The following is a 20,501-nucleotide window of genomic DNA, read 5'->3' on the forward strand; positions in this document are numbered from 1 at the left end:
AGAGGTTGGAGCTAAGCTAGATTCTTCAATGTGTAGATTGAATTTAATCTTTTATTGAGCTTCAACTTTTTTTTTTTGGTCTAAATATGATTTACATGTTTTCCAAAGTGTTGGGGTTCAAACTCTTGGTTGCTTTCATGTTATCAAACCCTTTCTTTTCCCAAACCCTCCATGGCGCATGGATATTGTATGCATCTAGTCCTGCCTTACCCTCTTGTTGACATAGCGCCACAATGCCCAGAAGACCAATAAAATCACTTCCATGTCAAGGCTTCTAGAGCCTCTGTCCTCTGAATTAATGCGTCCATTGCATTCAAGGAAAGCTTGACGTTGAATTGATTACAAATTCAACTTATTATAAAAAGATTTAAGAGCGGAGAGAGAGAGAGAGGGGTACAGGCCATGAAAGCCTGCTCTGTGCCTTCTTCCCCCATCCGCAATCTTATGGAGAAGGGCAGGCCAGTGGCAAAGCTGGGGCCTCTGCCAGCAAAGCACAGATATGGCAGGCATCCTTCCCTTTCTGAATATCATTGACCAATTTCAAATAGACCTGCCAATGTATATCACACTACAACATACACCAAATTTTCGGTGAAAAAATGGACCACCTACAATTCTGGCTTTGCTGTACATTCAAAAACTCAATCCAAGGTAGTACAATAACTGGGCCCAATGTACTTTGGTACACAAGCTTAAACCAGGTAAAAAAAGTGGTTTTTGAAGTACAAAACCGACCCTGTACAGCTGCGCGATGAGGAACTGTAGTTCAGCTAAATCTAAGTACACATGCGATTGAAAGCCATCGTCCATTACTCTTCGTATGCAAAAAGGATATTTGTGGGAACTTGTGCCTAAGTTCAAATGCTTTGTATTGGCCACTTCAGTCTTCAAGACCGAAATTTTCGAGTGGTGGGCGAACCTTGCAGTAAACGGAGTTCGCAACAGAAGCTTCTGATGCAAGAATGCCTCTTGTAGGATACAGTAGAGAAACACAAAGGAAGGTTACTCATGGAGAAAGAAATAGCTCATGCCGGCGCAAATGGATGTCAGCTGCAGGAATGTCATCTTCCTCGGGACGCTTCACCACGTCTGCAACCCCATTGGTGAGGCGTGAAGAAAGCGACGGTGACAACGTTGAATAGATACCTGCATTCAATTAAAATGCCGAAAAAAAGATATTCACACCAGATCGAATACTCATTCACAGTCATCACATTTTACAATATCAGAAGGTCCATTAAAACAAAAACTGCTGGTCTCAACCACTTCTAAGATGGCCGCTAGATCTTATCAAGAATGGTCATGTTTAAACCTCCAACTTTGACAGACCTGTCTCAGCTCAATCATTCAGGTGTGCCCATAAGGTAATTGATATTTTTGGAGTTGATCAAGTCAATGTTCCAATGTTGGAACCTCCATGGCAAACAGCTTTAGTGAAGACTTCCCCTGCGAAGCCATGTAGAAGGAACCCCATGTGTAGCATTGGCTGAGGATCAGGAATCCGGACCAGTCTACTAGAGTTAGCGCGGGTGAGTGATGCTGGGTTTTGGTGTGCACCAAATCTACCCTCTCCCAGATTAAAAGCAGATGGCTGATCTATTCCTCTACAGCTGTGGGGTGATGAGCCTGTCAGCAGTTCCCAATCTGGATCTGTGGCTCTACCTTGAGGGTGAATTAGAAATGGAATACTACCTTTACCACTAATATCAATGTATCTCGTGCTTGCTGTGAGTTGATCTCAAATTGGTTCTCAAAATCAGGACTTTATAGTGGTACAACACAAACTCCTCATGGCTCTACCTCTCTATCAAGAAAGAACTCCATATGGTAGCTTTGGCTCTAGCTCTTATAAGGAGCTCAAATTTGTATGGAGAACAATACAGCAAAGAGTATGGACTGGTTACAATAAAGAGCTTTCAAAATGGTAGTATCTTTGAGAGGTGTGATGAAACCGGCCTTCAGAAAGAACTCCATATGCTAGCTTTGGCTCTAGCTCTTATAAGGAGCTCAAATTTGTATGGAGAACAATACGGCAAAGACTATGGGCTGGTTACAATAAAGAGCTTTCAAAATGGTAGTATCTTTGAGAGAGGTGATGAAACCAACCTCCAGAAATTTGACGGGCGATGAAACAAACACTCGCACACAAAACACTTCAACACCTTTGAGGACTTGGAAAAGAAAACAAACAGGGAGGAGGTAGAGTGCTCCTGCAAATAGTACACGGGCATTGATTGTCCCCAAAACGCAATGGCGCCCCTTGCGGTATTTCTTACTTGATCAAATTTGAGTACAAAGTACAACTTATAGAATCCTCCACCAATAGGATCCCTTATAGTTTCACCCAAGACTTCCAAATGAGAACTCTCGTTATTACAGCACAGCATACCATAGAGAAGGCACACATGTACAACACCTCCCTGCTTTCCAAAGGTCTTCTCCATCTCAACAATGGATCCTTCAAACCTTATCCCAAACAGCAGTAGGACTGTACCGTACCACATGTCCTTCCCTATAGCCATAGCTTGCATGTAACCTCGAGAAAACACAACCTGTTCACATGAATCCAAAGACATGTTTTCCACATGAAACCAAAGACCTATATCCGATAAACCAAAGACATGTATCCCATAAACCATAGGCCTATATCTCGTTATTGCAGCACAGCATACCATAGAGAAGACACACATGTACAACACCTCCCTACTTTCCAAAGGTCTTCTCCATCTCAACTATGGATCCTTCAAACCTTTTCCCAAACAACAGTAGGGTTGTACCATACCACATGTCCTTCCCTATAGCCATAGCTTGCATGTAACCTCGAGAAAACTACGACCTGTTCTCATAAATCCAAAGACATGTTTTCCACATGAAACCAAAGACCTGTATCCCATAAACCATAGACCTGTATCTCGTTATTACACCACAGCAAACCATAGAGAAGGCACGTATGTACAACACCTCCCTGCTTTCCAAAGGTCTTCTCCATCTCAACTATGGATCCTTCAAACCTTTTCCCAAACAGCAGTAGGGCTGTACTGTACCACATGTCCTTCCCTATAGCCATAGCTTGCATGTAACCTCAAGAAAACTACAACCTGTTGTCACCATTTGGCCACCCAAATGGTTCACTCTTGCTTTCACACTATGTACATATTGGATTGGTGTCCATGGCTTATGGAATATGCCTATGCAAGTGATTGACACGTGTCATGCTGTATAGTTGGATATGACTTCCGCTGGGACTTGATGTTATCATGCCCGGAATATCTGGCGGACTTGGCTTTCCGCTGGGACTTGTGCCTTTGTGTACATGCCCGGAAACGCCTGGAGGATTGGCTTTCCACTGGGTCTGGTATCACATATACTTGCCTGGAAACGCCTGGTCTTATATGGTTTCAAGAACGGAAATTGCTCATGCCAATGCTGCATTGCATAGCATCTTTATGTGCTTGCCTGCAAATGAAATTGCATGCTGTTTTCATGCCTGCATGACCTATGTGTAGTTTCGGGCTAGGGGACACCCACCCGTGAACCGTGCGTGTGAAACTGTCTGCTGACATGGTTGTGTGGCATGTGAACAGGTGGTAAGTATTTCCCAATCTAGGCTCAAATAGCCTTTAGGACTTAGCCAATATTTATAAGTGAGTGCGTTCCCATTTCATTAAAGTTTGGGCGCCCAAAAGTCACTTATAAATTATGACCGCTTCCAAGTTCACACTCACTGAAGTCCCGAGGCGGACAAGACTCAATGTCCAGGACCTGATCCTCCCCTTTTACTCATAAATGGGCATCTCTCTATGTCCCTTCACCTGATTGGACCCCAATTCACTTACTTATTAAGAGAAATTCGTGTTTTCTCTTCATGAGGATTTTTGGAGGCTGAAAACTCTGTTTTTCCACCATTTCTCTCCATTTCCAAGCTCTCCATAGCCATACCCAACTTGCTAGGGTGTTTTCCAAGCTTCCAAGAGTGTTTCCAAGTGCTAATCACTCTCCTACTCACTCCCAATGACTGAAATTCAGCAAAACAGCTCTCATTTTTGCTGTAATTTCTGGTCTTTTTGCTAAAAACCCCAATTTCAGCCTTCCTTTCTCAAGTTGAACCATAGGGGAAGCTTTTCCAAGGTTCCCTTCATCCTCTTGAAGACTTTTGTCGCGAAGGATTGCGGCAAATCGAAGATATCAACACTTCTAAAGCTTCCAACGCGAAGACTTCCGCTTGCAACAACTTCTATGAAGACTGGTAAGGTAATTGGACAATGTATTGTCATTACTTACTCAGTAGAAGGGCAAGACTCCTTGTTTAGCCGCCCTGTGTAGTATTTCTCTTGTCCTATGTGCTCTTGAAGATGTTGCTACCTTGCTTGGTAGAACATAGAGCCAATGGTAGAGAATATGGGACCTGAAGTCGGACCGGGCATCAAGGCAGCTCCTTGGTGATCTACATCGACATACCATTGTTTTCTAAATGCTGAATTTCATATGCATTGGCATGGAGGATTTGGCAATGGATGCCCGTGAAACTATGTATTGAATTTCTCCAATAGTAATACAATTTACTCAAGGGAGGGGTCGGCCGTTCCGGCTCATTGTGTGCCTCTTGTCAATTCAGCAATTTACTTCTTGTATTTGAGCAAGTGTCCTTCAAATCTTAGTGTATTTAAGTGTATTGATTAGCATTGTGTTCAACCAAGTTACACCTGTTCACATGAATCCAAAGACATGTTTTCCACATGAAACCAAAGACCTGTATCCCATAAACCATAGACCTGTATCTCGTTATTACAACACAGCATACCATAGAGAAGGCACACATGTACCTCCCTGCTTTCCAAAGGTCTTCTCCATCTCCACTATGGATCCTTCAAACCTTTTCCCAAACAGCAGTAGGACTATACCGTACCACATGTCCTTCCCTATAGCCATAGCTTGCATGTAACCTCCAGAAAACTACAACCTAATCACATGAATCCAAAGACATGTTTTCCACATGAAACCAAAGACCTATATCCGATAAACCAAAGACCTATATCCCATAAACCATAGGCCTGTTTCCTCGAAACCAATGTCCTATTTCCATGAGAAACCCACAGATACACCATCCAATCACGGTGCCAAAACTAGGGTTGATTTCCACAGCAATACCTGCTTTTTCCATAACTCATAGAGATAAAGATAGCAGACATGTCAAGCAACCCCTGAATACACATAAGTTCGTGCCAAAACTAGGGTTGATTTCCACAGCAATACCTGCTTTTTCCATAACTCATAGAGATAAAGATAGCAGACATGTCAAGCAACCCCTGAATACACATAAGTTCAAGACGAAGAGAAACAACACATCTCTTCCATGAACATCGTCCCGTGTATATGTAGCTTGTTCTCCTGTATCCAAGTCTCTTCAACAGGACCTGCAATCCACGATGAGGGAGAGAGAGAAAAAGCCAGTCTCTAATCTCCTACACCAAAAAAAGTTTGGGAAAAATCTATTGTTATGGGCGCGCAGCCTGAGATCCTGGTGGATGCGCTCACCTTCGAAGACTATGTGGCAGAGGTCAGAGGCTTGCTGTTGCGATCTGGAGAGCTCCATGTTCTGTAAGGCAAAGGCGAGGGATCGATCATCAGAAGAGAGAGAAGCAGTCAAACATCGGCCTTCTTTGTAGCCTCGCGCCACCCTGTAGTGCAGCCCGATGCTTCCTGCAGCCCATCCCACCTGCGCTGCTGCTCTGAAATCGCCTAAGCTCTTTGGCGTCCGGCCAAAGCTGTGATATGCCTGCGCTGGCTTGCTTTTTAGCGACAAGCTGCAGCCGTGCACCCATCCCCTGCACCGCCTACCCTCACCCCATACGACTGGCTAATGTCGTGCACCCCCAACCAATGCCTTGCCTTGCCACTATTGTGCCTCAGTTGCCATGTGCCAACGACCAATCATCCATGGAGAAGAAGCGCCACACATTACACGCCACCCGACACCACCCCTTCAATTCTGCCACCCTCCGTCTTTTTCTAAAGATGCGATTCAGTACGCTTTTCTCCAAAAAGCCAAAAGCAAATAGCAAAAACGCATCTTCCAAAAAAAAAATCTTTATCATCAAAGGTTATAAAACCTTTAAATTAAAATCCCTTTTTGTCCCTTTCACACTTGGGCTGGCCACATGGTTTCCTTTTCAAATCCAAACGGATGCCATTCATACTGTCCATCCCATGCTCGTGCCCACCTGCTTTCTGTCCAGATAAAAACACAGGGTCGTAACATACCCCCCTCTTGAAAAATAGCAAGCGTCCTCGATTGCACTCAATAACACAGTAAGGCATCGTATGAGCAAAGATTCCCCGTATGACAAAAGCAATGCCCCTCCAGTGCATTTGGGTGATGAAACCATCATCCTGGACAAAAAAGCCACACTGTCACGTCAAAGTGACAAACAACTCTTGCGCCTGGCTTTCTACACAGTTGTGTGTAATATGATGCTGGATATGGCTGTAAGGAGTCATTATCCGTGAGAGAAGGTTGGGATTCTGAGGTAGCCCTCATCTTATTGTCGCGCCTCGAAAGAGGTTACCTTTGGTTTAAGCAGCAGTGAGCGTGCGGAAAGACTTCGTGGCCCTCCTGACTATGTAGGGACACTGTTGCACCCTTGCAGTTATTCGGTATCATACTAGGGAAACTAGTAGAGAGCGATTCCGGGGCACGGAAAAATCTTTTCTTTCTGAAAAGCTGAAAGATACATTATGGCCAGCCAGTCTGATCATTCTGTGGATGACTCTATCACGCGCATTCGCCGCATGCGGGAAGAAGATAGAGACAGGGATCATGTTGGGGCTTTGGCGGGTAACGATCCACCTTTATCTGCCAGGGCTGAGGATCAGCAGGATATAGGATATTGATGCCTTGATGAATGAGCTTGAAGAGCTCCGTGCTTTGCAAAGAGATCCTGATGTACAGAGGGTCATAGAATCAAAGTCTCATGTCAAGGCTGATATGGTCACTTTTGATGCAATTGCCCAACAAATGGGAATCGACAAACCTCTAGAGTTGGCTGTTGCTTATCTAAAAAGCCGTGGCGAAGTTATTTCCGATGATGAGGGCAAGTGGGTCTTCACATGGCAGCCTCGCAGGCTATCCCGTGAAGGGAATTCCGATGATGTTGTGAGAGGGCATGCAAACCGCACCAGTGATGTAAGAGGGCATGCAGCCCGAGCAAGTGATGTAAGTGGGCATGCAGCCCAAGCAAGTGTTTTGAGGGGGCTTGCAATAGCCTTTTGCACTGAGGAATTTAGTGAGAAATCTATGCTCAAGCATGTAGGTATGCATCTTAAAGAGACTGCAAGTGATTGGTGGATGGCAAAGCTTTTGGATAGGACAGCTACCCGTACATGGAGTGCTTTCAAAGAGCAATTTTATGATCAGTTCCTTCCTCCTCACTTTGAGAAGGATGTACGAAAGGAATGGGATTGGCTAACACAGGATGAAGGCGAATCCGTATCTTCTTATGTTTCAAAGTTTTGGCGGATTCTTCTCAAGGTCACACCTTTCATGACGATTAGTGAGGACGAGAAAAAAAGAAAGTTTGAGTCAGGGCGACAACGAATCATTCAAAAGAGCCTTGCAGTGTACCCCCACAACACTTTACAGGAGCTCATACACTCAGCAACTATTTCTGAGGAGTTGCATGGCAAGGGAGCATCAAAAAGACAAGAATTCAGCTCATATAAGGGAAAATTCAGAGCTGGAAATGAGCAGAAAAAGGGTGGACAACCACCTAAGTTTACGTCTCATGAGTCCAAGGATGCAAAAGGGGGCTCAGAAAAGAAGCCGGGGGGTAAAAAGGATGATCCTAAGCTGTCTAGATAGTATATCTTTGATTGCATGAGAGAGGGAAAGTGTTTCTCATGTGGGAGCAAAGATCACATGAAAGCTTAATGCCCCCAGAATCTCAAAAAGAATAATGTGCAGGATGCCAAACCAAGCGTGAATGTTATACCCGATGTTCAGGGTAACACTGCACAAGAACCAAAGAGCAGAATCTTATGCAAAGCTTGGGGCAAGTTAAAGGACCAAACAGCTTTATTCCTTTTTGATAATGCCTCAACAGATAACTTCATATCCATACAGATGGCTGCTGCTCTTAGGTTAAAGCCTGAGGAATTGGGCATGGACTGTCATGCAGATGCTACCTTTGAGGGCAAGGAAGTTAAGGTCACTCCCATCATTGGGAAGCGTCACATACAGATTCAAGGATATTTGGATCATGAAGACTTCCTCGTGGCACCACTTACAGAGGATGTGATGTGTTACTTGGGATGCCTTGGCATTACCATTTGGATCCCAAGATTTTGCACAAAGAAAAGAAAGTTATGTTTACTCATAGAGGTAGGGAAGTTTGTATTGATGCGGGTACTACTGGGAGTACCATACCCGTTGGTAAGCCATGTATCTATTTCAAAGGCAATAAAGAAATCAACTTATTCTTACTTGGTCTTTGTACGTGATAATGTTGAGCATGATGCTGTAGCTCCCGTAGATCAAGATAAGATTGATTTCTTAAGTGAATATGCTGATTGTTTTGCCGATTCACTTCCAGTTACCTCCAGAGAGACCAGAGGATCATTGTATTGACATAATCCCTGGGAGCTCTCCTCCTAACCGACCTCCTTATAGGGTGAGTGCTGCCCTACTGGAGGAAATCATGACTCAAGTAAATGATTTACTTAAGAAGGGTTTGATAAGGCCAAGTTCTTCACCTTATTGTTCTCCAGTTTTACTTGTGCAAAAAAAGGATGGGACATACAAGATGTGTGTTGATTATAGGGCCCTTAACAAGATTACTATCAAGAACAGGTTCCCAATTCCCCGAATCGATGATATTCTTGATAAACTTAAGGGAGCTGCTTGTTTCAGTCGCATTGATCTTAAGAGTGGTTACCATCAAATTCGAGTGGTACCTCAAGATGTGCACAAAACGGCTTTTCGAACATCATTTGGATTATATGAGTATTTGGTTGTGCCATTTGGACTTATGAATGCTCCCGCCACTTTCAATACTGATGGACATAATTTTTAGACCTCACCGCAAGTTCACAAGAACTTTCTTTGATGATATTATCATTTTCTCAAAGAGTGAGGCTGAACATAAAGAGCATCTTGCCATTGTTTTTGGAGAGCTAAGGAAACATAAGAATTCTTCTTGTCACAAATTCACTATTTAGGGCATATTGTTTCCAAGGATGGAGTACGCATGGATCCCGCAAAGATTCAAGCAATCAAGGATTGGCCAGAACTGCAAAATGTGCATCAAGTTAGGAGCTTTATTGGTTTATGCTCATACTATCGTCGATTCATTCGACACTTTGCTTTCTTAGCTTCACCATTACATGATCTAACAAAGAAGAAAGTAGCATTCCGTTGGTCGGAACCCGAAAAGACAGCTTTTAATAAGTTAAAGGATGCCATCATATCAGGGCCAACTCTTATTATTCCAGATTTGCATAGGCCTTTTGTGGTCGAGTGTGATGCATGTGGAGGTTGCTTGGGAGCTGTTTTGAACCAAGAGGGGCATGCAGTGGCTTTTGAAAGCTGCCGCCTGCAACATGCGAAATTGTATTTGCAGGTTTATGAGAAAGAGTTGTTAGCCGTTATTCATGCCCTTCAAACATGGAAGCATTATCTTTTGGGAGCTGAATTTATGGTAAAAACAGACCACCAGAGTTTACGGCACTTTCTTACATAGCCTAAACTCTCGGAAAAGCATCTAAGGTGAGCAAAGTTCTTATCCATGTTCCATTTTCAGATTTTACATACCCTGGGCAAGAAGAATTTGGTGGCGGATGCTTTGTCACGCAGGCCACAAGTGCATGCCGTAACTACCGCCTACCACCAAGACTTATCAGGGATGCCGGATATGTATGCTTTGGACACAGATTTTCAGCTTGTTTGGGCTGATTTGAATCATGGTACTGCTGTCCCATCTTATTCGATTAGAGATGGGTTTTTAATGATGCAGAATTATGTAGTGCGTGAATTACCCCAAAAGGATATGAAAGAGTGTCATGCTCCGCCATATGCTGGTCATCGTGGTATTCCGGCTACAACACACGCTTTGGAAAGATATTTCTTTTGGCCAGCTCTACATAGGGATATTGAAGCTTATGTGCGAGAGTGCATAGTGTATCAAAAAGTCAAGTTTGACAGACACAAGATACCTGGTTTGCTTCAGCCCTTACCCATTCCACAGGAACCATGGGAAAGTATTGCTATGGATTTCATTATGGATCTTCCGAAATCGACACATGGAAATATTGCTATATAGACTATTATAGATCGTTTTAGCAAACAGGCACACTTTATTCCTGTGAGGAAAACAATCAAGCCAAAGCACATGGCAAAGTTGTTCTTAGCTCAGATTTTCAAACATCATGGCATGCCCAAGTCTATTGTGGGGGATAGAGATCCTCGGACTACCAGTTTATTTTGGCGGGCATTGTTTGATAATATGGACACAAAGTTGAGTTTTTCATCAGCCTATCATCCTCAGACGGATAGTCAGAGTGAAATAGCAAATTCAGCTGTGCTTGATTTGCTCAAATCTTATGTATCTGAGCAGAAGTCAGATTGGGAAAAGTATTTGCCATTGGTTGAATTTGCATACAATAACACAGTGCATTCTTCAACTAATAAGGCTCCATTTATGGCAAGGTGGTGCTTCCACCTATCTTACGAACATAAGATGAAATCTTTCTAGCAGCAGATGAGTATGTCCGTGATTTGGATACTGCGTTTGCACACGTTCGAACAGCCATAAAAAGATCTCAAGCTAAGCAAAAAAGGCAATTGACAAACACAGGCGAGAGGTGGTTTTCAAGGAAGGTGATTGGGTATTACTAAAGTTTGAGAAAGCACATCTTCGGAAGCGGCAAGGTAAGGAAGGCCGTTTCCTAAGCTTTCAAACAGGTATTACAGGCCATTCCAAATTTTGCAGAAAATAAATGAAGTGGCATATAGATTGGTATTACCCGATCACTGGAAAATCCACAATGCCTTTCATGTCAGTTTGTTAAGGCCTTATGTGGGACCACCACCTATGGAACCAATTTTGGAAGATCCACCTGAAGTGGATAAACTTGAGGAGGTATTGCAACCTGAGCAGATAGTTTTTCATAAAGAGCGCAAACAGGCAAGCGGCAAGCTAGTGCACAGGTATCTTGTGAAGTTTAAAAACTATTCGGCTATGGATGCAAAATGGATGGACGAGGATTATTTTGCGGATTATCCGGAACTTCTGAAGGCCTACTTGGAAGCTTTTCAGTTGCAGTCAACTGCTTAGAAGCTGAAACCAGCCTCTGGTAGAAACCAAAGTGCGGTAGACTAGCAGTCACCCTTCCACTTGTAGTCCAAATATAAATATTAAAAACAAATTTAATTGGAGCTAGAGTGCCCCAAAAACTGAAATGAGAACGACACCTGTTGGCCCCAAAGCTTGGTGCCCCTTTCGGTATTTCTTTATTCAAATTCAATGAGATGTAAAGCTGAATACAACAAAACCAGCCAGGAGATTACACCTGTATGTCCAATCTGGCAACCCACAAGACCTCTTAGCACAAAGGATTCACACACAGATCTGTGTCCCACAAAAGCAACACTCTGTGCTTCCCTCTGATCAACCAAGACAATTCAGCAGGGCAACCTTGAGCACACATCTCGCATATCTCCTGTACATGGTTCCACAACTCAGTTCACATATACATCCACTGTCCAAACTCTGTTTCCACCCTTTCAATTTGCCATACCCCTCCTCTCACAAGGGGCCAGATAACACAACTCTGCAGACATAAGCCAATGGAAAGAAAGAAAGATGGACAAGTTCAGAGCTTACCAAATCAGTGCGTGGTTCTGCACTCGTGAGGCCGATCGTACCAGTCTGTACTTTCCTCCCTGCAACCACTTGACTGATGCACCAAATAAGCTCTGATACACCAGAGCCTGCAGCTGGAGATGCACCGCCCACTACTGTTCAGGTCTAAAACAGAACTGAAAACAACTGTACATGTCCGTACAAGTCAGTAAAACCCTATTGTACCTGTCCGTACAGTCTCTGCAGTCGCCTGTACAGTACAGATCAGTACCTGCACAGCAACCGCCTGCTATCTGTTCCTGCCAGCGCAGTCTGAATCAGCGCCGCCTGAACCTGTACATGTCCGTACACTTGTACCTGCAGTCGTACAGCTGCCACGTGGACTGTACCTGCAGCTGTCGATGAAGGCAATGAAGGGTTAGGGTTAGGGTTTACAGAAGCTCAAGCAGGCGTGGAAAACCAACAGAGAGAGAACACAACTTCAGTCTATTGCTTCATTGGAAAAGTGAAGTACAATAGCCACATAATAGTGACCCTAAAGATAAGTGTTCACATGTCCGGCCATAAAATGTGCCGGGTGGACCAAAACACTTATAAACTGCATATAAGTGAAACTGAGCTAAACTGGGGGGAAAAAACCTCCACTAACTGAAGTAAAAAGTGCCCCAGTAATCTACTGATGATCACTAGCACTCCTCTGGGTGCATACACAGCATAAAACCCAACAAACCCCCCTGGAGTGATATGTGATCACTGTACATCATCCACCAAAAGGAAACAAATTCAAAGCACTGCGGAATGCTTCAAATTTCGGACGTGGTAATGCCTTGGTGAAGATGTCTGCCACATTCTGATCTGTAGGACAGTAGATCAGACTGATATCTCTTGCCTGGAGTCTTTCCCGAACAAAATGATAGTGAATCTCAATGTGTTTCGTGCGAGCATGAAACACAGGATTCCTGGCCACAGCAATGGCACTCTGACTATCAGTATAGATAGGTGTAGGCTCCTCCACTGAAATATCCATATCAGTCATGAGACGACGCAGCCAAACACACTCAACAGTAGTAGTGTAGGCTGCTCTGTACTCTGCCTCACAAGACGAAGTGGCCACTGTGGTCTGTTTCTTGCTTAGCCAAGAAATGCATGAAGAGCCAAGAAAGAAACAATTTCCACTAGTGGAATGTCTGGTATCAAAATCACCAGCCCAATCTGAATCACTGTAAGCGTATAACTGCATGTCACCCCCCTCAAGATAAAGCAATCCAAGAGACAAGGTACCCTGCAAATAACGAAATACACGCTTCACAGCTTGCCAATGTGACAACCGTGGGCTGTGCATAAATCTGCTCAACTAAGAGACTGCATACTGAATATCTGGCCTTGTATTACACAAGTAAATGAGGCACCCAACAGCCTGAGCATATGTAGTGGCATCAAAGGAAACACTGTCATCTTGTAGTGACAGTTTCATCCCAGGCTCCATAGGAGTACTATTGCAATCCTGAAATTTAAACTTCTCCAGAAGTTTAGCAACATAACGTGATTGCAACAACCCAATGCCTTTGTTATCCTGCACAAACTGTATGCCCAAATAGTAATGTACAAGCCCCAAGTCAGACATGTCAAATGTCTCTTGCAATATCTCCTTAAAAGCTGCAATTTTGTCATCATTTGATCCCATGAGCAAGAGATCATCCACATAAAGACTGATGACCAGCAGATCTGTCTCGTCTTTCTTTACATACAGAGTGGCTTCTGATGGACTGTTCACAAATCCCTGAGTGAGTAGGAAAGCATCTATTTTTGCATACCAAGCTCGTGGATTCAAACCATACAAGGCCTTTTTCAGCCTGCAAACTTTCCCCTCATGACCATGTTCTGCAAATCCCATGGGCTAAAATACATAAACTTCCTCCTCGAGGTCCCCATGTAGGAATGCAGTCTTTATGTCCAACTGGTGAACAACCCAACCACGATGTGCAGCCAATGCAATGACACACCTAAGTGTCGACATACGGGATGTAGGAGCAAATGTCTCCTCATAATCAATGCCCTTTTTCTGTGCATAGCCCTTTGCAACTAGACGGGCTTTGTACCTGTCAATGGATCCATCTGCATGTCTTTTCAACTTATAGACCCATTTAGTACCAATTGCTTTCTTGCCTTTGGGCAGATCAACCAAATCCCATGTTTGATTCCTTTTAATAGAATCAAGCTCATCCTGCATGGCTTTGTTCCAATGCACATTATCTCGTGCATCCACAAATGAATCAGGCTCATCATCATCCTGTAAACTGGCTGCCATAACCAGATTCAAATCCATGATGTGTGCATGCTCATTGGTCCTTGTCTCTCTACGAGTACGACCAGCAAGAGGACCCTCTAAATGGCTGTCCTGTAATGTCCTCAAGTACCATCTAGGTATGTGTCTGACCTGTGGTGCCTGGTGCCCCATATTTGGTTCAGCTTCTGGCTCATTTTGCTGCTGAATTTCTGCACCACCTACATCATTTGCTGGCTGTCCTGTATCCTCATTAGTTGGATCACCAACTGTGGAATGAAATTCCATAGGTAGTAGACCTTCAAACACATCATTTTCAGCCTGATTTGCCTCATAACCAGCCATGGATATTTCTGATTTTTCATCAAAAATCACATCCCGACTAGTGAATATCTTCCTGGATAGTGGGTCATATAACCTGTAGCCTTTGCTCTCACGGCTATACCCAACAAAAATGCATTTTGTGGCTTTATCATCCAGCTTCCTTCTCAACTGGGTATGTGTGCATATGCAAGACACCCAAAGATACGAAAATGCGATACAGAAGGCTTGCGGCCATGCCAAGCCTCAAAAGGAGTAATAGAAACCAATGCCTTTGTGGGACATCGATTCAAAACATGACAAGCACACATGACTGCTTCCACCCAAAAGATATGTGGTAGTCTTTTTGCCTTTAGCATACATCTGGCCATCTCCATGAGTGACCGATTCTTCCTTTCTGCAATCCCATTCTGCTGTGGAGTGTAAGGAGTAGTATACTGATGTTTTATACCTTTACTCCCAAGAAAGGAATTCAGCATATGTGACATATATTCCCCCCCTCGGTCAGAACGGAGAGTCTTCACCTTGCATCCTGACTCTGTCTCAGCAAGTGCTACAAAGGCCAAAAATGCATCATATACCTGTGATTTCTGTGTCAAAGGATAGACCCAGCATATACGAGAGAAGTCATCAATAAATGTTGCAAAATAGAAGCAACCACCTAATGACTTCGTCTGCATGGGACCACAAAGATCACTGCGTATAAGTTGCAACTTTGCAGTTGCTCTTAAAGCCTGATCACGTGGGAAGGAGAACCTGTGCATTTTTTCCAAAAATACATCCTTCACAAATGTGATCTGGAGGCTTCTCCATGAGAGGTAGATCTGTAAACATGTTATGTCGCTGCATAAGCATAAGACTACCAAAATTTACATGCCCCATGCGAGCATGCCATAACTCCGCATCAACCATAGCTGGAGTTAGAGTGAATGCATTATAGGCAGACTGATCCACTGGCTGAAATGCATCCAACTGATAGAGTCCATGACATAATGTACCAGTAAGCATCAAGGTCAAGGCATTAGCTTTGTCTCTGACCATGCATTTATCATCATCAAAGTGGACTTGCATACCACAATGTGCTAAAGAAGAAATGGACAACAAATTCTTCTTTATCCCTGGTACATATAAGGCATCTGTAAGGCGGAGAATGGAGCCATCAATGGCTGTGAGCTGAATCTCCCCAATGCCACGAACTGGATATGAAGCATTGTTGGCACACTGAACAGTTTTGCCAACAGGGGCAGGGCCAACATGACTAAACAAATCCCTGCGAGATGTGATATGCTTTGAGGCACCACTATCAAAATACCAAGTACATGCATGCTCTGTCAAACTGAGTGCCTGTGAAGACCAAGAGGCATCATAGCTGCATGTATAAAAACAGTAATCCCTGTCCTCAACAAAAGAAGCAGTCTCTGGAGGAGCTTTAGAAGCATCATTAACAGACATCCCAGCTTCCTTTGCCTTCTCTTTGGCAATCCTCTTCCTACATTCAGTGATGTAGTGACCTGGCTTCTTACAGTAATGACATTTGCCCTTCTTCTTGGGCTGTCCATCACTTTTCTTGGTATCCTGTGAAGAACCACCATCACCTGAATTTTGATTTGCACTCTTTGGCTGAGTTTTTCCTTTCCCCTTTTGACCTGTAGTAAATGCTTGTTCAGCATTTGTGTTCATATTCATATTCTTCCTCATTTGCTCCTCTTGTAGCAAAAGAGCAACAAGTTCCTGATACTTGAGGGGTTCAACAGCATTCCTCATGCTGAGGTTCAAAGAGGTATGAAAAGCCAAGTAAGATCTTGGCAAAGAGTGCAAGATGGTGGACACAAGCTGTGTCTCAAGAATAATCTCATCCACATTGATGAGTTGCTCTCTCAAATCCTGCAGCTTGTTTAAGTGGCTAGACATATCATCTCCTTCATTCATTTTCTGATTTTCCAGCTCTCTTTTCAAAAATGAGATTCTAGCCTCATTACGAGCAGCATACATCTGCTCCAAAGTCACCCATGCATTATGTGAAGAGCCAGCTGAACGAATATGAGGTATAATGGACCTCTGTACTGACAATGCAATGAGTGACAAAGCTTGTGCATCCCTGGCATCCCATGTCTTTTGAGCATTTGTTCTTTGAACAGGCAATGGTTGTCCTGGAGCCTGTACCTGTTGTCCTCGTCCACGAGCACCCCCTTGGGGAGGAGTCTCTGGAGCCAATGGACCTGGACGTGGTTCATCACCACTAACAAAATCCCAAAGACCTTTTGCCACAAGCACATTTTTCAGCATAAAACTCCACAAGGAGTAGTTCGTGCCATCCAATTTGTCTTCCTTAGACAAATATGTGAATACATCACTTTGCTGTTGATTTGCCATTATGCTTACGCACAATGTTGTACCTGTTTACCAAAAAACCCAATAGCAGAAACCCTGAAAATAACTGTACTCCACTGAATACAATTCACCCAAATATGCCTGCACTCTCAATCCTCTGAATGTGCAGCCCAATGCACCAATGACTAAGTAGAGCAGCAAATGGCGTACACAATGCCAAAATGCCCCAAAAATGCCCAAATTTGCTGCACCCAAACTGTGCAAAAAACCTGTATAGTTCCTTGCTAGAAAATCTGCCTGTTGTGCCTGTATATTTTCACAGAGAAAATAAAAGTGCCCAAAAACTGAATTTTAATGCTTACCACTGAATGACTGAGTAGTTTGTGGCATTCCTGCAAGTACAGTCCACCAAAGTGCAAGTACAATTGACTGTACTATGCATGTACAGTCTACTGGTTCTGTACGAAAGCTGGTATGGAAGATGCCAAATGAAGGTGCAGTACCAAATGAAGGTGCAATCGTATCACAGCAGGTACAATCGCCAGGTACAAAAGCATGCAGTCGTATCACTATCACAGCAGGTACAGTCGAAAGTACAGAAGCAGGTACGCAGCATTGAATGCTGCACGGCTCTCTGCGCAGGTTTGTACGGAGGACTAGCAAGACGACCAGATGCTGAAGGCGGCGATGACAGGGCAGCGATGACAGATGTACGGGGCAGGTACTGTAGCTGAAGGCGGCGCAGAGTGGGTATACGGGGCTGGTACACGTGCGCTGACAGGAACAAAATGCAGTACAGCGCTGTCAGGTACGAAATGCTGTACGACGCACAGGTGTAGCTGAAGGCGGCGCAGACTGGGTGTACGGGCAGCAGATGTTGAAACTGCAGTACGGCGCACAGTTGTACGGGTAGCAACACTGGCAGTGTACGGGCAAGGCAGAGCAAGCTTCAATGCTCTGATACCAATTGAAGGCAATGAAGGGTTAGGGTTAGGATTTACAGAAGCTCAAGCAGGCGTGGAAAACCAACAAAGAGAGAACACAACTTCAGTCTATTGCTTCATTGGAAAAGTGAAGTACAATAGCCACATAATAGTGACCCTAAAGATAAGTGTTCACATGTCCGGCCATAAAATGTGCCGGGTGGACCAAAACACTTATAAACTGCATATAAGTGAAACTGAGCTAAACTGGGGAAAAAAACCTCCACTAACTGAAGTAAAAAGTGCCCCAGTAATCTACTCATGATCACTAGCACTCCTCTGGGTGCATACACAGCATAAAACCCAACAGTTGACTGTACCTGCCTACGCCGCTTGAATCTGAAACTGCCAGCAATAGAGCAGCGGCCACCTGAACCAGCGCCGCCTGTACTTGCAGTAGCCGTACACTGTACTTGCTGTCGTACAGCTTTGTACGAGCAGCCTCCACAGCGATGTACGACAGCAGCCGTACACTGTACCTGCTGTCGTACAGCTCTGTACAGGCAGCCGTACACTGTACCTGCTGTCGTACAGCTCTGTACGGGCAGCCTCCACAGCAAAAACAGCAATCACACCTCTGTGCAGTCGACCAGCTTCTCCTCTCCTCCACGCATGAAAACTTGCACTTATTCCCAAAAGCAAGAGAGGGAGAGATGAGAGAGGCGTGTAACTCCAAAAGTGGAGTTGCCCCTCTCTCCAAAAATATCCTAGGGCCCAAACTTTAATATTTATTAAAGTTTCCTAGGGGCCACCCATGGTTAGAACATTATAAATATTAATGTTCTTGGTCCCCCTTCACACCTGCAGATGTCCACACATCATTCCCTTTGTCCGGACACCCCAAATATGAATCATTTAATATTTATTTTGCTCAGCAACCACCATACCCACACTTGTGCTGTTCCATTTTCACAGGGTCATGATAGAAGCCGGGGGGAATGTCACAAAATTCCTTACAGCTTCTATTTTTCTCATGTTCATGTGTGGCATGTGGAGCCTGACATGACATACATGTATGGCTGGTGTAGCCTGACATGGTGTGTCTGTGTGGCATATGGAGCCTGTCATGTGCACAGTGTGTATCTACCGTGTGCTACACGTACACAAGACTAGCTTCAAGGTTGGGAAAGCTTGGAGCTACGCAGGCTGATTGACGAGCTGAGTTAGGGATAGACTAACGGGCGGGCACCCAAGTGTGGACGCCCGATGACCGGCCAAGAGCCTATAAAAGGGTGGCCAAGGTTAGTCATTAGTCATATAGAGTCTCGCGAGTCTTTGTGAGAGCTCTATGGTCAGGATCCTAGATCTAGTGCAGACGTGCACCTGCTTTATGCAGCCGGGACCAGCAGCAATCTCGAGGCCCCGCGAGGGTAGCTTCGTGGCGGTATGGGACGTCACGAGGTAGAGATTGGTCGGTACGTCCATCTAGTTAGCTCAGCTCGTGGCTCAGTGGGAACAGCCAAGACTTGTGGGCTTACCCACAGCTGTCAAGGTTGGGAGATGAGTCAGGCCTTCACCCCCTTCCTGTTTGTTTGGTTTGCTTGCAGGTTTCGAGTCTTGTACCGGGAGCATTCTACGAGGAGATCCTATGGGGATTTGACAGTGGTATCAAAGCAAAGCTCGTGAACGAGCAAGTCGGTAGGTAGAGAAAAGAGGTCGAAGAAAAAGTATGAGTTCGAGAAGCTTGCTATTTTTCTGTGCATACTCTTGTTTTTTCAGATTCAATATGTTGCTTTTTCATCGTAGGAACCCGTGATGAAGGTTTGGTCTTGTTAAGGGTTGGTTTGCTTAGCAAGAAGAAGGGCTAGATGTGTTTTCAACTGTGTAAACAGTTTGAAGAGAGAGAAAACAAGGAAAAATCCTGTCGGCTATTTGTAAGAGAGAGAGAGAGAAAAATGAAATGAAATGAAATGATATATTAACGTCTTCAAAAGGCCAAAATGACCTATGAGACCAAAAAGGTTACAACAATTGGTGGATCTGATACAATGTCTGTGTAAGAAAAGCTAAAAACAACTAACTGAAACTGAAATAACTCTGAGGAAAAGTACGGTACTAGGAGCTCCTAATGGATAACATCTGGGAGGAAAACTCCTATTTGTAAGAGAGAGAGAGAGAGAGAGAGAGAGAGAGAGAGAGAGAGGTAGCAATGGCTGTACACGCAGGCAGGTGACTGGCCTTGTGCAGTTGGGTGGACAAGCGCACGGATAGGCTCGCACATCAGAAAACAGCCGGCCTTGTAGCAGTCGCTGGCGGGCCGATGCTCGCATGCAGGCGGGCTGGTACTCGCAGCCAAGTGGTACACACACACAAGTAGGCGATTGCACACGCAGGCGCAGGCAGCTAAGTCTATGTGCAGGCAGCCAACCACGTGCGCAGGCGACAGCCGATTACTGGCACTTTTTCTCTCACCTTGCCCTCTTCAAGATGTCGACCCAAGAATCCGAGTTGGAGCTCTTTCTCGAACGTGAAGACCTGCCAGCTACGGAAGCCACCGATGCCGATCTTTTCGACGATTATGTGTCAAAATCAGATTTCCAAGAGTTTAAAGTTGCTCTCGAAGCTTCTTCCTCGGAACGTCAGGCACAAATCGCCGCGTAGATGCAAGCTTTATAGAACTCCATCTCTTTGTTGGCCACTACCCTATCTACTCTTTCAGGTATGGATGCCTTGGCATCTGCTTTAGGCCCCAATATTACTCCGGAACAGTTTGGGGGCGAGCAAAAG

The 20,501-nt window shown here is 44.4% G+C and overlaps 1 pseudogene across 1 annotated transcript in view; it reads right to left on the reverse strand.

Moving 5' to 3' along the window:
- Positions 1-517: 517 nt before the first annotated feature.
- The window catches only part of LOC147604630 (putative magnesium transporter NIPA6), a 53,355-nt pseudogene continuing 33,371 nt past the window's right edge, over positions 518-20,501 (reverse strand). Inside the window, exon 9 of the transcript XR_015265290.1 lies at positions 518-1,146. The product of XR_015265290.1 is annotated as a putative magnesium transporter NIPA6 (transcript). The remainder of the gene's footprint in view (positions 1,147-20,501) is intronic.

The sequence above is a fragment of the Cibotium barometz genome, chromosome 61, assembly GCF_041138505.1.
Source record: "Cibotium barometz isolate CiBa-2024 chromosome 61, ASM4113850v1, whole genome shotgun sequence".
Classification (NCBI taxonomy): domain Eukaryota; kingdom Viridiplantae; phylum Streptophyta; class Polypodiopsida; order Cyatheales; family Cibotiaceae; genus Cibotium; species Cibotium barometz.